This window comes from Columba livia, chromosome 5 (assembly GCF_036013475.1).
Source record: "Columba livia isolate bColLiv1 breed racing homer chromosome 5, bColLiv1.pat.W.v2, whole genome shotgun sequence".
Classification (NCBI taxonomy): Eukaryota; Metazoa; Chordata; class Aves; order Columbiformes; family Columbidae; genus Columba; species Columba livia.
The window spans coordinates 9,613,669-9,629,031 of record NC_088606.1 but is presented as its reverse complement, the minus strand read 5'-3'; the positions used below and the strand labels follow the sequence as shown (position 1 = coordinate 9,629,031).

Genomic DNA, 15,363 nt, shown 5'->3' with positions numbered 1-15,363 from the left:
CCACTTGAAGATACATTAGGAAAATCACCTGTCTTGTACCCCCCCTTGGCTGAGGTTGTCCCTGTTGAGTCTTTTGCTTTCCTGGAATCAGATGTGTTCTTTCAGGTCTAGAAGAATCAATGGTCTATTTTTAAGTCTTTATTAATGCGTGTGTCGATGGATGCGGTGTCTGTCTGGACACCAATAGGCAGGGTTGTAGATAACTCAAACTGCTTTGACTTGTATCCCCAAGCTAAATTAACTTGCTTTTTGGCAAGCAGTGGATGTGAGTAAACGTCTTCAGTAATGCATTGAGAGCAATACAGTAAATATTGACCGCAGTTTGAGGGGTAAATAGCAGAAAGCGTTTGTCTCTTGGCTGTGGCAGAGCCAATAGTGCTGAAGTCACTTCTGCAGTACTGCCATCTCCCACAGGGAGCCCCCTCTCCCTAGAAGAACAAACAGCAAAAGATATTTGGGTGAAATCATGGGTCCTGTGAAATGAAAGAGCATTCTGCTGTTCCCAGCAGCAGGATGGAATGTTGCCCTGGGTGCCTGGCCCTGCAGACCCAACTGGGAGGTGCTTTCACCTGCGCAGAAAGTGGTGATGGAGCAAGGTGAGATGGTGTGGATGGGCTCCCTGCATGAACTGCGTTTTGGCCAAACCAGGCTCTGCATGGGGGTGGGAGTGCCTGAACGGGTGGGATGATGGAGAGAGGTCTAGCCCCTGTGCTGAGCTACTCCACATACCCTACTATTGAGGTTGGGGCTGGGAGAAGTGCCAGAGTGACCCAGGAACTGAATTGAGGGCATGAAACATTTGTTGTGTGGGATGTGGGAGAAGGAAACTCGGGTCACAGAGGATTCTTGACGTGCTATTTTCCATATTACCTCTTAATCCCTTAAAAAAGTGAAACTGGGCCTGTTGGGTGATTCCTCAAACCTCATGCGTGTGCAAAACTGCAACAAGCTGAACTAAACCAAACCAGCTTCTCATTCCAGTACAGGAGGGACAGGCGGTTATAAGCAAGCCGAGATGAGCCCCTCCACCTCAGTATTGGGGTGCCATGAGCACAGGCCTCTTTATACAAGGAAGATGGAGAAAAGCAGTGGGAAGGCAACAGAAAAAGCAGAAGGAAGATGGATTTTAAGGTATCTCAGAGATGTTCACAGAATGTGGGTTTTCTCCCAGCCTCAAGCTGAATCTCATCAAGTTCTTACTGTTTGAGGTACAAGGCAATAATACCCATTTGGCTGTTTGTTAGAGAGAAACATAACAAAATCACCTCCACACTCCTAAAGAAACCAGTTGTATTAATATTTGGTTTTCAAACAGTCGACTTTTTCTTTTTTTTTTTCTCAAGACTGTGTGTAGAACTTGAATTTATGCAACAGTTCAGGTTTTGTTTAAAATCATGTTAATCTGTACTTGCATCATAAGCATAAAGAAAGGGAAATAAACTGGGATGGGAAAATTATCTTCAGCTGGTTTTAGCTGACAACAAGCAGAACCTGTAGCTCAGTTCCTTCCCTTGTCTCCCCCTCTGCATGCAGAGGCTGTTTTAGCATCTGCTTGTGCTTTGACTTCTTTTTTTTTTTTGCTTCTTTTGACTAGAACAGTTCTTTTCTCAATATAAAACTGTCCCTGGATTATTGTCAAGTGCTTGATGCCTTGCTCCACTTCTACCTTTTATTAACTCATCAATATTGTCTTTAATGACATGTGAATACAAACAGACTCCTCTTTGAAGCTTGAGTGCAGCAGGCAACACATTTGGCTTGTTCTTGAGCTCTCTGAGGTGAGTTGTGTTTAAACAAAATTTTAACTGCTGGGGTTGTGAATGTACATGAACTGCCCATCTGAATGTGTGTGGGATGTGTACAGGAAAGACGTTCATGTTGAACTGAACGTGGAAACTTTTTTAAAGCAAAGATAACTGTGAAGATGGATGAAGTAGAGTATTTTCTTATCCTAGAGGAATATAGTTTGAGGAAATGAGAGCAGTTAAATAAGGAGATTGTATTCAAAACTGTAATTCAGCCAGTCCATCTCCCTCCCTGAAAAAGTGCCATTTTCAAATTTCAATAGCAAAAAAAAAACCCAGACCAACACCTTAGAAACTAAAACTAAACCCTCAAAATTCTGACTTTAGAAATTTACTTATATCTGTGTTTGGCTATATTGTTGAGCCAAAAGGGTATATTTTTTACTCTACCCCGAAAAAGCATATTCATAGCTGCATCTCAACCACAACTTTGGCACAGTCCCTGTGGTGATACGAGTGACACTGTTTCCATTACAATAACCAGGTTACATTTTCCTGGCCATAAACCTGCAAAAGTCATAATTGTACTTTCTTTCACCCAAAGATTTTGAATCTGCTAAGTATAATAGTTTAGCCGAGGTTCATCTGTATTGATTTAAATGGAAGCAGATTTGAGCCTTGGGAAGGCTGCTGCCCTTCAGATAACTTCCCCTAACACCACATTTTCATGTGTAGTAGCCAGATATTTTCTGCACTGACTTATTTTGAAGCCTTTCCATTTACATTTACAGATAGTGAAAGGGGATTTATCCCAGAGCTCTTTTGCCTCTGATGAGCATCTGTCCCCCACACTCCACATCTTCTCAGGGAAGGGAGCAAAGCAGTGCCAATTTATCTGAGGATGCAGGTTACAGGAACAGCTATTTTAGAGAAGTGGAGTTTATGCATGTGAATACGGGATTGCTAAGAGCTGCCAACTAATCTGCTGTAAGCTTACCCTGTACATTGGATTTGGGTGGTAATGCTCAATTTTTAATTGCATTTTTATTAGGATTATCAGCTAGTTATTTCATCCTTGTTGGTAGTGCCTGGGCAGGGAGCAAGGTGGGTGAGCAGAGCTGCATGCACAAGAGCAGCCTGTGTCTTACCTGGTCTGATAAACCACCAGAATGCTCTACTCATGGGGACAAAGTCAGTGTCTCTGCCATCGCTCTGCAGAGCCCAGATGCAGGAGGACTCACGTGAAGGAAGGAAACATTCCAGAAGCCCTTGGGGACAGTCTCTGCTGCTTCCCAACCTGCTGCCCTTGCTGCCCAGCACACGTGGGTCTGTGCCCAGGAGGGGGCTTGACATGAGCATGGCCAGAGGGGAATGTTGGCCAGAAGCAGGTGGAACTGAAAGTGATGGCTTTGTTGGCTGGTATCAAACATATGAATGAGGTGGAGAAAATGCATAGATTCAACTTATTTGCCTGCTGGTGAGTTTGCCATTTTTAAGTTATTCTCCTTCAAAAATTGGAGCAAAAATGTGTTTAGAGGCCAGATAAGGGGATGCTTGGCATAGCTGGTGCTCTCCTGGCTCTTGGAAAGGCTGGATGCAGGTGCATAACCTCTTCTGCAAGGCTGCTTTTGGATTTCTTAAGGCAAAGATGAGTGCGCTCTACCCTGACCCATCCTTGGTGACAACCTCTGCCATAGGCTGGGGATTGAGCATCTATAAGGAGATGGCAGCGGGAAAGGGGGCCTGAGCCTAAACCTCCCTTGCTATGGCACAACCACATGCAGGTGGGAAATTATGTCCCCTCCAGCTGCTGCCTGCAGGTTGATGTGGGCTGCGTGGTTTGAAGCTGCCTGTTGTGTTGCCATCCCAGTTTCACTCCCATGAGAGATGGGTTTGAAGCTGTTCAAATCAGACTGGGCTGGTGGGCTTGAACCAACTTGTGTCCAGAGCTGCTGCTGCTCCTTAGCAAGAGCAAAGCAGGGACATGGCCAGCTTTTCCCTTCGTCCCTTGGTCTGGCTTTTCCCAATGTGCCCTCAGAGCCACCAGCCCCTGTGGGTGCTTGGGAGGACAAAGTAAAGTTGGAGAGGGAGGAAGAAACCTCTTTACATGGCAAAGACACTCTAGAGATGCTGCTCGGGAAAGTCAGAATAACTACTGCTTAATTTCAAAATAAAAGAGGATTGATTTGGCATTTTCTTCTGAAAAACTGTTGCAATGTTAGCAACGACCCAGGCAGAATAAGGGAGAAAAGTACAACTTCCCAAGTCTTGGGCGTTCTCCTCCTGCGAGCGACTGACAGCTCCGTTCTGTATGTCATCTGCAAATGAGCTGAATTCCTCACCGTAACAACAGTTGGAAGAATCTGTTTTTATAGCCTAGAAATAAGAGGTTTGGCCTTGGCCTTTTTTGGTAATCTGTTTGGAATTCGGTTGTGGTGGTGATCAGCAGTTGTTTAAAGCTGCTGGCAGCCTGCTGGTCTTCATGCAACGGCTCGGTGGTCTTGGGCTCTTTCCAGCTCTGTGCATTAAACATTGCTTTCCCATGATGCAAGGAGAAGGGTGCAGTCGATGCTAAAAGGCAGAAAATTTAAACCTGATGAAAGGAAATGCTTTTCCACACAATTAGCCTTTGGGATTTGTTACCACATGGAGCTGCTTAGACCAAACATTTCGCACATCTTTGGGGGAGGAAAAGGTATCTGGTGATTTATACAAAAAACAGATTTTCTGAGGAAAAAGGTTCGAATTTGAATGAGGGGTCTGAAGTTCAGAGCAGGAGTTTCAACTTCAGCTTGAGTGATTAAGATTCTCTCTGGGCTGCAGCAAGGTCTCAAATTGTAACCTGCATCCTAGGTGAGCATCCTGACTACCAGTTACACCATTAATCTGCCTTTATAATTAGTTTTCCTACCACTAGTTCACCCAGCAGCATAAACTTTTCCCCTGGAGGAGTTCCAGCAGTCGTAGAGTTTACGTTACCTTCCTCCTCAGGGCCACATCAGTGCTATGGGGGACTGGGCCTGATGGTTTTGTTTGTGGGTGGCAAAGGTGTTCATAGCTTCCCCCACCAGTCCTGATGCGTGACTTTGTGCTGCAGGAGAGGTCAAAATCTGCCTGCTTTTCAGACAGGAGCAAAGTACAGAGAGTTTTGTGTGTGAAATAAGCTCTGCTGGACAGACTGTCAAGGCTGAAGGCTGGAGCAAGGCTTGCTCCTGGGAAAGGTTTCTCCTGGCTGCAGCTTTGCGAGTGCTGGTCCCCTGAAGAGTCACCCGAGCTGGAGTTTTAACATGGTTATTACGGATATGGCATCCTCTAGTCACCTCATATTGAAATTAATGGGGCTTTTTACGGTGGGTTTTCCTTTCTCTTTTGTTTTGAGAATGCCAGCACCATTTTGAAAAAACAAAAATTCCCCCTGGGTTTTCCATCTCCTCCTGAAACTGCAAGACCTGCATTTAAAATCCTTTTTTAAAAAATTGTTAGTAGTTTGAACCTCACCTGACAGTCTGAATTTGCATCCAGGTGTTCTGTTACATTGGATTTGTTCCAGTGAGCAGCGATGGGTTTCGTCCTGCAAAATGAGGCAGTTGGCTGAAAAGGGGGTTTTTGGAGAAAGTCTTTCAAACCAGCAAAATAAACCCATGGCAGGGCAAGACACTATTGCCATTATAAACAAGTGTTTGGTACAAAACCAAATTCTGCGGAAGTTTCCTAGTTACCAGTGGGGGTGAACGCACTGCTGCATGTCTGGATTACACATCTAGATGTAATCTTGGATCAACAGGAGCACTTTCTGCTGGTCTTCAGCCTCCAGGCTGTTGTGTGAGGGCGTCTTGCACCCAGAAACTCCCCCGCAATACCCCAAGAGCTGCTGGGAAGACGGGGCCTGAGACCAGAGAGTCCCTGAGACTGAAATTCAGGATTTTTGCTGAGTCCTGGGAGCTCTTGCCCGGTGGGAGCTGGGTGCTGCGGTGCAGCGGGTGCTGTGGTGCAGCGGGTGCTTCTTCACAGCGCTGCAGAAATGCACAACCAGCCCAAATCTCCTCCTTTCCTTCCTTGTTGTCTATGGGAATGATTACAGCGTGTGAGGATTTGGAAAAGTCCTTTATCTGATATTTGCCTCATGTTATCTGTCAAAATTATGTCCCACATAAAGTATAATGAATAGGTGATTAAAAACAACAACAAACTATTTGGCTTGTTGAAGTCGCTGCCTGCCTGAATGCATCTTTTAAATGTATATTGAGTGGCAACAGCATTGCAAAAGCAGGTAGAGTAGTTTTTGTCACTGCTTCATCACTGACATTACACTTTTGTCCCTATGTGAACATTTTCTTCTTATCTTTTCTAAGCCTTGAAACACCGTCTAAGCTTTGGCTAAGCCTTGAAACACTTTCTGAGCCTTGAAAAGTCTTTAAGCGCTGCAGATCGAGAATGGAAAGCAGCAGTTTGTCTCTCTGTGGCGACCCAAGAGCATCCTCTAGTGTACATTTAAGGTAATACTTAAACGTCCCTTGCCTGGTTGCCTTAGGAAAAATTGTATTGTCAGAGCAAAGGAGCAAAAACCCTGTATGAAGTTCATGGTAAAAGGCAACACAAGATGCCAGCTAAAGAACCAAATGCAAACTCAGGCAGTAAGTGCCTGCTCTCAGTCCGGGCTGGCTTCAGCAGGAGTTTGCACTGGAAACCACACAGGGCTGAGACTTTTGTGGGGCAGTTGGGCAGCTCTCAACTATAAAACTCTGAGGGACATTGAGAGAAAACCATTTCATAATGTTAAATGTTTTGAAGTGGTGAGGTATGTAAAAAATGGAAGACTTGCTGCAGACAAACACCTTAAAATGAATTAAAATGTGTATTATGTACTTACAGGTTACAGTGATGTCTGTAACGGGTGTGTTTTGACTATGAGTGTCTTTTGTTAATGAGAAAAGGTAAGTGAAACCACCTTTGAGGTTGTGGGGTTTTTTCTTTTACAGTGAAAACCTACTTTATATTTTCGGTAACAGTAAGCAGTTTCCCTGCACTGGGATGTCTTGATTATCACTGCACTGTTAAAAATGGTGATAATGAAGAGTGCAGCTGAAGGTTTTAAAATAGACATTAGATGGCTATTTTATATATATTTATGCTATTATGTGACACAAATCTGGTGCCCCTGTGCCTTAGTTTTTCTCCTGTAAGATGGAAAACAGGCTAACTTTCCTGCCTCAGAAGGGAACAAACCTGTTATCCTGAGTGCTCATCTAAAAGATGATGAGGAGCTATATAAACATTACAGGTGAGTGGACATGTGGCCAATGACAACATATTAGCTTCCAATACCTGGACAGGAGAAATGATGCCATACTTTCTTTCCCTGCCCCACTGCACCTTAGCATTTTGGCTTTCCTCAGCTAGCAAACTGCCCCCCTCCAACAAAGTCATGGCCCAGACATGATTTCCTTTTGCGACCTCCTTTTGCAGAAAGTCTACTGCAAGCCTGGCTCTGTGTATCTGCATGTGCATGGAGTATATCATGGAGCAGGGCAGCCTGTTTAAGTGCCTCACCATCCTCATGGTGAAGAATTTCTTCCTAAATGTAATCTAAGTCTTCCCTCTTTCCGTTTAGAACCATTACCCCTCATCCTATCACTATACTCCGTGATAGAGAGTCCCTCCCCACCTTTCCTGTCAGGTCCTACAAAGTACTGCAACCATCCTGTTATCAGGGTGGATTTTTTTGATTGTTGCTGTTGTCTGCTAAAAGTGTGTGGCAAAACATGGCTGAAAACTTCTGCATTAAAGGGAGGCAACACATAGACTCTGATTTGGAGAAGAGCACATATTAGGGCAAGTAACACACTCCATTTGTGCACAAACTTGAAGCGAGAAGAGAGGAAGGGTGAGATCAGGACAGCCACAGGTTAGATTAATCTCACCTTGGTGGGATGAAAGGGTTTCAAAGAAACTTTGAAGGGATGAGCACTTACCGACATGGAAGCAAATACAAAATGAGATAACATCCAACAGAGCTTACCCTAAGTCAACCATGCCAGCCTAACCTGTTAGCTTTCTTTGACAAAGAACTGATCTTCCAGATAAGATCTACTGCACCCATACATTACCCACCTTGTCTCTCAAAGCAGTTGATAAAGTGCCATTTGGGAAATTATGCATTAAGATGGGAATTAGTAGGAGTGTTTTGGTGGAGTAAAGAATTGGCCAGGGCAATGTGAGCAGCAGGGAAGGCCGTGGAGGAGGCTGCTGGAGCCGTTCCTTGAGAAGGAGACTGGGAAACCATTGCCAGTATACAGGAGACGGTGTGTCACAGTGGGGCACAGGTGGAAAGAGTAGGACAAGAGGATGAAATTCAGCTGCTATGAGCATGAGCTCATGGAATAACAACAGAGTTTCTGCCAGGTGCTTGACACTTAGGAATGGCTGGGAAGGAGAACACCTCAGTGGCTTCTCTGAGCCACCAACATGCCCAGGATGTAAGGTGTGGGGATATATTTCCAGTAGATATATGGAGGGATGAAGGCCACAGTACAGAGGCTGGTGAGACTATGACTGGGATACTCTGCTCAGTCCTCTGTGTGAAAGGAAGACAAATGCAGGGGGAAGCAATGAGACAGGAGCTCTTGAGGCTGGTGTGGCACTGAAGGGAGCAGTCCTGCCATTGAAGACTTCTCCTGGGCTAAACCAATGTCTTTTGCTCTTCTTTTTTTCTCTTTGTTCATGTGCCCATTGTGAATTTTGCTTCAGCACAAATGAGGAGCATCCAGGTTGGAGGCAGCAGTCCTGGTGAGGAAGAGGAGGGACTATTTCCAGGGTATTGTCATACTGCATGGCATGAAGCATCTTCCACCATCATCTCTCATGCAAAAGGTATTGGAGATGGCCAGTGTGGCCCAGACAAGCAAACTGCAGCTGAAGGGGCAGCGGACACGTCTCTGGCCACACTGCCGCAGTGTGGTGTGGTGCGGGGACCACGCACCGGAAGGGTCAATGTGGCTTCTGGCTTCAGTGCTGACACCAGGATCAGCAGATCCAGGTTGTCCCATGAGTAGTTTTGGCTGGGAATGAGCCAGCCTCTAACTCTTGGGGCTGGAAGAGCATCCTTGTGGGCAAGAATACTGGGAAGAGAAGCCCAGAGTGATTTTCAAGGTAGAGCCTAATCTGTTTATATGTGGGGTGTTGTGATGTGGTTGCCTGAGGCTAACGTAGGACCAGGCTCAACATGAGAGACAGCTAAGCTTTGTCCTATGCCTAAGGAAGTCTATGCTAAAAAACAAAATGAAATGGGGAAGGGAAAAGGACCTGAAATTTGAGAGCATTTGTTTTTCAAGGAAGGGACATAAAATACTGAGCAGTAAGAAAATTAAATAAGGCAATTTTGAGCGAGTGCTCTGAAAGGAACTGATCATCTGTGTGCCCCACAGCAAGTGTGGCCATCATAGGAGGGCTCATTTTAAGATGTTTCCTGCTCCTGTTTCAGCTCTGTATTGCACCCTAGATGTAATCATTCAGGTGAAGAAGCATTTTCCATTTCTGTTTATATCTCTTTAACTATACTGACATCATTATGTGAGATGATTCCTCACCCATCTCTCTATATTGTGCAGGCAATATAGGGAAGATGGCTAGACAGGTATAAGCTACATTTACACTGGAAGGCTACATTACAATAAATTTATTTAGTTTTCAAAAAATAGAGTTCACATTCTTAGATTCTTTAAGGTTGGGTGTTTTTGGGTTGTTTTCTGATTAAGCATGCACTATTGTATACAAACATGTATATTTTTATATGTAAAACCAATCCTTGCAATATTAATGTGCTGCCCTGTACAGAATTGGTGTTGAAACAGCTGAAGGAATCACAGCAAAAGCAGAAACTTACAAAGTCCATTATACACAAGGGAATCTTTAAATCCCTTATTTCATTTAGACACTCTCCAAAAGATTTTCTAAATGCAAATATCTCTTGACATGATCAGATACATAAAGGAACAAGTTTGCAGCCTATTATAAATCTTGGAGAGGACTGAAACCACAAAATATCAAGCTCGGTTGACATAATGCCTTTTATAGGTGAGGTTGGCAGGGCTACTTCTAACTTCCTCTCATAAACCTGTTTTCACTTAGTGATATACTCTTTGCGGCTTAGTCATTTGTGCTAAACCCCTCCATCCTCTCTTTGCCTCAGGCCCATAACTGAAGCCAAGGTGTTTTTTTAGCTATTTCTAAGAAAGACTAGAAGGGAAAAGAAGAAAATAAGTCTTGCTTGTATGAAACGATGGCAACCCTCTCTCTTTGGAAACCCTAGCCATGTGTTGTGTTTCACCAAAATGGGGAGATCTGTCAAGAGCTTGGTCTTCACACTTGTCCCTCTTCCACACTTGACCCATCTTCATGTTCAAGCAACACAGATCTTGAAAATCAAAGCAAAAATGTTTGTGTCACCAAGGCTGCTCTGGATTTTGCCTCTTCAAGACGTAAATTGCAGGTTGCTGAGTTTTGTGGACTGATGCCCTCCCATCTGTATCTGGGGTGGTTTTGCACAGTGTGTGTGCAAGTGTGTGTGTGAATATTTGCCCACTGACTTGCAGGGCTGATTCCTCATCTCCTGCCCTGCCTCATTCCCATATCCTCTGGGTATCCTATTGCAATCCCACCTTGAAAGCACGTGGGTAGCATTCAGGTTACACTGGCAGTAATTTCAGTAAGACAGTATGGACATCAGAAGTATTGCAACTAATGTATGTCACAGACACAGGTGCAGTCAAATGATGTGTCATTTGGTCAATAGAAAAGAAAAAAAATAATACTTGATTTAGATTGTAGAGACGCTGCACACCAGTGGTGAGGGGAGGAGTTGCCAGCGTTACTCATCCAACTTTATGCAAAATCCTGCAACCCCCTGCCATGTCCCATCGCATCCTGCTGAAGAGAGAAGCAGCTTAGCTGCTGATTGAAATGGGTATTGGATCAGGTGCTGGTGAATGCTGTAGTTTCTTCCACTCTCTGTTTTTATGGATAATGCCACCCGCAGCTCTGACAGCCTTTTTGGTCTCTAAATCATAGAATAGTTTGGGTTGGAAGGAGCTGTCAAAGGTCATCTAGCCCAACCCCCCTGCAATAAGCAGGGACATCTTCAACCAGATCAGGTTGCTCAGAGCCCCGTCCAACCTGTCCTTGAATGTTTCCAGGGATGTCAAGTGATCCTGCATCTCTGCCTATGCTATTTACCCCATGTCTGCTGCAGAAGAGTGGGCTCTGGACTCACTTCTGTGTTGCCCTTTGGCTCCTTGGCTTCGATAATTTTTGTAGAAATGCATCCCACCTTCTCAACATCTACCCCTGTCCCTCAACCCCGGCCTTGTAGCTGCACCATCTCCCTTCAAGTCTTAATATACAGAAGTTGCTTTTCTCTGGCAAAGGAGCTAGGCTTGATTTACAAAGTCTATGTTTGTGATCAGTGCAAGCGACTGTTGAACTTCTTTTAAGCCTCTCCTTTTCCCTAGAAGGCTTAACAGTTGCAAGATCCTTTGTATTCACCTCATGGACTTGCTGAGCACAGCGATCATGGTGGGAAACCTTCCAGAGCCACATTTCTTCGTGCATGACTCAACTGAGGTGAATCATTAGCGCCCAATGCCAAGAAATCACAGTAATTGCATAAAGGCCTGAAGGAAAACTCAGTGTGAGCTGATCTATAACAGCCTTCAAATGCAGTGAGCCCTTCAAAGACAGGTGTCCTACATCCTCACTGCCTCCACCGGTATCGAGGAGCCCACTGTACCCTGGCAAAGGAAAGAAAACCATGGCCCCATGTACCTTACATCTCTGGTGCAACACTATGTCGTGCATAATAAAAATTATCCTGAATTCAGGGAGCAGCTGGGCAGATTTGCAAAAGGCTGTTTAGCAGAGGGAAATCACAGAGACCTCAGGAAGGCCGTGAGCTGTTAGTGGCTGGTGATACCCGGGGCAAGTAGGGATTTTAGCGTTTTTCTCCAGGAATTCACTTTGGCTGTGGGGAGAGGCACTGCTGCCCAGGCAGCCCTTTGCCTGACGGGGTATGGCCATTCCCAGGAAAGCTTCCCTGGGCACGTATAAGCTCTTGGATCTCCTGCCCATCACACGCTGGCCATGCCTGCATGCGGCTGCCCTCAGCGGGAGCAGCTCCCTGGAGCATCAGGAGCCTTTGTAGTCTGGACCTTCCTGCCTCACGTCAAGAGCAAAGCAAAAGCTGGTGTGTTGCCTGAAATGCAGCTGGCAGCACTAATTTTAGGCCAAGAGCTTTAAGTTTCTCTTCAAATAGCAAAGGCTGCAGTTTAAACCTGTCCCCGAGCACGGGGCAATGTGTGTCCCTGACAGACAAGGACACAGTGTGTTAAAACTTGCCTCGCTGAAGTCAGCAGGAGTTTACCCCTTCATTTGAATGAGGGTTTTTTCTGGCCACCCCCTGCCTTTCCATTGCAAAGGAGCAGAGAGTTGCAGTCCCACACAGCAGTCTGCAGCAAATTTATGAATTTTCATGGTATCCATTAGCAGTAAGCAGAAGTTGCCTTGAGACAGACTTTTTGTTAATTAACCTTCTGAACACACACTTCTGCCTCTAATTGGTGAATGAATTTGGTGTTCAAAGTCTTTCCCACATGCCCCTGCTTTTCTCTTTTTCTTTTCCAGGTTAAAGGCTTTGTAATGCTTCATGGATAGTAAAATAATTACCAGGAGGCAAGAGTGGTAATTGTACAGAGCAGAATAAACGTACACGGTCAGACCCTCTGCTAATGTAAATAGGTTTTGAAGGATCTATTCCTACTAGATGAAGGTGTTCAAAGCCTCTCCTGCTCTTCTTCCTCCCTTAGAAGAGGAATTTGGAGCGTAAGTTCCCAAAGATGTGAAATCTCATTGTGTAAAGATGTTAACACATCACCATGTTTACTTCTTGGCTTTCTATTTTTATACGAAAGCAGCCAGAGCACAGACAAAGCGCTCAGCTGTGCTAAATACTCCCAGCACAACTGCTTTGGTGACCGAAAACCAGAATCTGAGATGCCGAGTCTCTTGTGCTCCCCTGGGTCCCACGGCAGACATGGCTGGGAGGTTTCCAGGAGTGATGCACAGGGGTACACGGCCGTTCTCCAGCCAGCAAGTGATCTCCTGATCCAGGAGGGTTGGAGCAGGATCTGGGGGCTCTGCATGGGCACTGAAGTGGAGCAGTTTGAATGAACTTTCTTCTGCATCCAACCACAGCACTTGTCCCTCTCCCACAGCCAGGAGAGAGGCCCCAGGGCTGAGCTCCTGCCCCACGCACACTCTGGATTTCATAAACCCAGAGGGACCAGCTGCAGCCTTGTTATACAGTGATATTATTTCAGAGCCACTTGCAGAGGAGGCAGTGATACAAAACTGGCTTCCACTGGCACTCCTATAAACCACGACATCCCCATTTCAAAAAAAACTTCGAGTCAGTTTCACACAAAACACTCACCTTAGAGAAAGCAACTGGCTGATATTGGCTGCAGTATCAGAACCTGGTTACACTTGTGTTTCTCATGAGTCTTTACTGAGGTCTCTATTTTACTGAAGACTTGACAGTTTGTCCATTCTTAATTCACTTACCTGACACTTCACATGTTCTTAGTTATTGTCATAATTTATGAGAGTATTGCAAATGATCAGCCAATCTACAAAAGGCAAAATTATCGTACATTTATTTAGTAGCTGTTATCAACCAAACCTGTAATTTAAGGAAAAGAGAAAATCAAGTTTCTTTCAGAAGATTTCTTCCCTGTAAATCATGTTGACCCCTGACATTCTTTATTTGCTGAATTCTATACTAGTATTTCATTACTTTTCCCAGAATTGCCAATTTGACTGCCTTTGAATTACTTTGATTGCCCTAGCATTGTTTTTTGTGTTTGTTTGTTTCTTTGTTTGTGTTTTTTTTGTTTTGTGGTGTTTTGTTGTTGTTTGTTGTTGGGGTTTTGTTTGTTTGTTTGTTTATGATTTACCCAAAATGTCGCATTACTCCAGTCCTCTAAAACATTTGCAGTTCTCCAAGATTAAGTGGGAGTGGGTCAGAGATCCCTTGAGCCAACTCATTTCAGTTGTGAGGGTGACAGTTGTCTGAACCTGTTAAGGCAATAATATTTATCTCGAGTAATGCTGTTTAATAGCTTCCCTGGTTACTAATGGGATGGAAAGTGCATCATCCTCATGACATCAGTGCATGATTCTTCTTGTTTCCAAATTCAGAATGAAAATATTTATTGAACACCTCAGCCCTTTTCACATTATCATCATCAATTTTACCATTTCCATCTAGTGATGCAAGTGCTTTTGAAGCGAGCATCATCTTAAATGTAAACTAGAGCCAAATGCCAGCTTATTGCACTGTTCTATTTAATGTACTTGTGGCCAATTTAAGACCTGATTGTTCAAGGCTGCAGCAATATGAAAATCCCACTGAAATCTTAAAGGACCTTCAGGGGTGAACTCAACCTCCCAGATGTTGGTATCTTTGCTACTGGCTGCCAAAATAACTTCAAACATTGAAATAGGCAAGGACTGACACAGCATAAGGTCTTATTGATTTTCTCAAAGCTAAAAATGGCTGCAATTCTAGTTTTAAATTAGTCTGAAAGGCAGCACACTACTTTTGTTAAGCCAATGGCATTCTTAAATTTATTTTGCAACAGCGGGTAGCTCTCATAACATGTTTTTAAAAGCTGGTTTCTATGCGCCATCCGCTCTAAGTGCTTCTAGTGTAAAAAATTAACCAGCTGTAGCTCAGAGGTGGAAGAAAATGGCTTGTCTGATAGCACAGTGCAGATATAGCACAGAGCTACAGCAGTGCACCGCGAGGAAGTGCCTGATGGCCTATGGCATCATCACTGACGCTGTCAACATCTATGGTCTGTGCCCTGACCTTGTGATGAGGGCTCTGAAGGTACCAACATCCCTTCATGTGGGTTATGGTACATTGGGTAGGCTTTTCTCATCATGGGCACCCCTGGGCTTGAGCCGGTTGCTGCTGTGAGGCAGGTGAGGGGAAGGGGCCACATTCCTGCCACTCAGGGAGTTCCTGCAGTGGGAGCACCTCGATTCCACCAGTGTGGTGCCTCTCCTCGCACTTGCTGTGCTGGGGTTCTGCAGGGTACCAGGAATGATACAGTTGCTCTCACCCTCCATTTCCAGCCTCCTATTCTTTAAGGAAAAATGAAAAGTGTCATTTTAAAAGATAACTATTTTGGGTGGGTTTGTTGGTTTGTTTGTTTCACTTTAAAGCAGGAAAAGTAATCTGTTTGAAAGCTGTTGTGCCCATTTCTGTTTACAAAGGCTGATCTGTAGGGGCGAGGAAGCCTAAGCAGTGCTCCTGCCTGACTTTTCATCCTGAGGGATGGAGCAAACAAACATGGCAAATAATTGGCCAATACACTCGTCGGAGTTCAAAATGTTTTAAAGAATTAACTGGAAATTTCAAAAGTCCTTTTGTGCCACCAGGATAGTATTGTATTGTTTTTTTTTCCTCCCTTTTAAATACTTGCAAAAGATATTTGCATAAAGCTTGCTGAATTCACTGTAAAAGGGCACTTGTGCAGAGTGTGGTTAACCTCAGCTCCTC

The 15,363-nt window shown here is 44.5% G+C and overlaps 1 long non-coding RNA gene across 1 annotated transcript; it reads left to right on the top strand.

Moving 5' to 3' along the window:
- Window positions 1–1,508: 1,508 nt before the first annotated feature.
- LOC110361414 (uncharacterized) lies at window positions 1,509–10,973 on the top strand. The gene is made up of 4 exons (XR_002418011.2): window positions 1,509–1,778; window positions 6,098–6,241; window positions 6,618–6,679; window positions 8,493–10,973. It is a non-coding gene; the product is annotated as an uncharacterized LOC110361414 (long non-coding RNA).
- Window positions 10,974–15,363: the final 4,390 nt, after the last annotated feature.